Source organism: Littorina saxatilis, linkage group LG11 (genome assembly GCF_037325665.1).
Source record: "Littorina saxatilis isolate snail1 linkage group LG11, US_GU_Lsax_2.0, whole genome shotgun sequence".
In the NCBI taxonomy this organism is placed as follows: domain Eukaryota; kingdom Metazoa; phylum Mollusca; class Gastropoda; order Littorinimorpha; family Littorinidae; genus Littorina; species Littorina saxatilis.
The window spans coordinates 2,371,434-2,373,280 of record NC_090255.1 but is presented as its reverse complement, the minus strand read 5'-3'; the positions used below and the strand labels follow the sequence as shown (position 1 = coordinate 2,373,280).

Below are 1,847 nucleotides of genomic sequence, written 5' to 3'. Positions count from 1 at the left end.
GTGTCCCACGCGAGAGCCTGGCCACGTCTGAGGCGGTGAGCTGAATCCTTTACACGGGGAGGGCCATGGCTTTACAGGTCAAAGAATCTACAGAACTGATCTTCTCGACAACAATTAGCGTTAATTACTAAATTAATATTTGGCGATCAAGAAGACTTGTTGTTTGTTGTTGTTGTTTTCACTTAATGATAAATTAAATTTCATGAACATGTAAAACATGAATAAAACGTTGTTGAAACCAAGACTGGTTGTACAACAATCTCACCGTTTTCATTGTCTACTGAGAACTCAAAGCTCTACAAGTGTATTATTTTTTGGTGAGTCCCCTTGATAAGAAAAACACACACTAAAAACGCGTTTATACACAGACATAACTGTTACGAAGCGGTTTACTCGTATTTTTGGTAATGTGTATTGTTGTAAATAGAATAGACTATAGCGATGGTCAGACATTGGAAAGGGCTATAGGCTGCATACCGTCGCGTTGACCGCAGTTGAACCTTGTGTAACTGACAAGGTTTTTCACGTGCAAGTAATGCAGGCGACAGCTCACTGGCAATGTCATAGCAAGAACGACTTTGTAAAATCAGTCGCCGTCAAGGAGCCAAGCTCGACTCATGTTTTTCGTAACACGTTAGCAGACGGGCTCCTGTTTTAGGTATCTGACTGAAGAAGGATGAAGACTGACGAACTTTCCCTATCAGTCTACGTGATATCTTCCATTTTCATATTCATGCCAGGCCGGCGACTGTACTAAATGTTGGCTTTACACTCTTTTGAGGTATGTTTGAAACCGGTTATATTTTCATGTCATGTTGTCGTATGTGAGAAGAGTGACTGGTTCTGTGTTTAACGTTATTGTGTAGGCCTAAGCTATTGTGCTACACTGCTTAAACATGTGAGGGTTTTACGTAACGTTTTCTTGGTTTTAGAAAACAGGAATTAACGTGTAAATAATTATATTGGCTCATGCAGCTTAATATGTTGGACGAGTGAGTATTTTTATTGTGCGAGTGAAAGAAACTAAAGACAAGTTGATTTATGGACTATAAACTTTACAGTGTTCCAACTGGAGGGTTTTCATCGACGGAGGCTGAACTGAACTGGTGACTGCGGCTTGGTGTACATGACCATGGCATGGAGAGCTGGCAGAGTTCTACAGTTAGCCGCCGAGACGGACTGGAAGGATCAAGGACTACGTCAAGCAATGGTTGCGGTGTCGTGAGGACTGGTGCACCCTTGTCAGTCGTCTGAAGGACTTACAGCCATACCAACATCTTGAAAGCCGAAAGATGGCAGTAGGGTAACGTACAGTAGAATACCTATTCGTCTTACCTGTTAAGCTGCTTTGTTTGAGCCAAAAGGTGTCTGCGTCTTGGACTGTAGAGTTTCTTGCGGTGTTGTCGGCCTAGAGTACTGGTCGAAGCCCGGAAATGATTTTGTGATGTAAAAAGCTTTGTAAACAATAATAATTAGTCTTGGCAGTGTCAAGATCCATTTAACACCAGGTTTTTGCGTGTGTGAGTGAGTGTGCGCTTGTGCCTTGTAAGCTACTGTAGCGGACAACTATTCAGATTACATTCAAGCCTGTAAACAAATACTAAACTTAGAGAGTGGTGTAGAGACAGTTATGATTGTTTAAAAACCGGGCTATACCACTCCATAACAATAACAGATAAAAATGGTTGAGTGCTAGCATTGTGTTGTGTTCTATCCTGTGTTATGGTATTGCATCGTGTTGTGTTCTATCCTGTGTTATGGTATTGCATCGTGTTGTGTTCTATCCTGTGTTATGGTATTGCATCGTGTTGTGTTCTATCCTGTGTTATGGTATTGCATCGTGTGGT

General features: G+C 41.6%; 1 long non-coding RNA gene across 1 annotated transcript; it reads left to right on the top strand.

Moving 5' to 3' along the window:
* The first annotated feature begins 379 nt into the window (after window positions 1-379).
* On the top strand, window positions 380-1,502 carry LOC138980640 (uncharacterized). Its single transcript, XR_011460413.1, has 2 exons — window positions 380-781; window positions 1,062-1,502. It is a non-coding gene; the product is annotated as an uncharacterized lncRNA (long non-coding RNA).
* The last annotated feature ends 345 nt before the right edge of the window (window positions 1,503-1,847 follow it).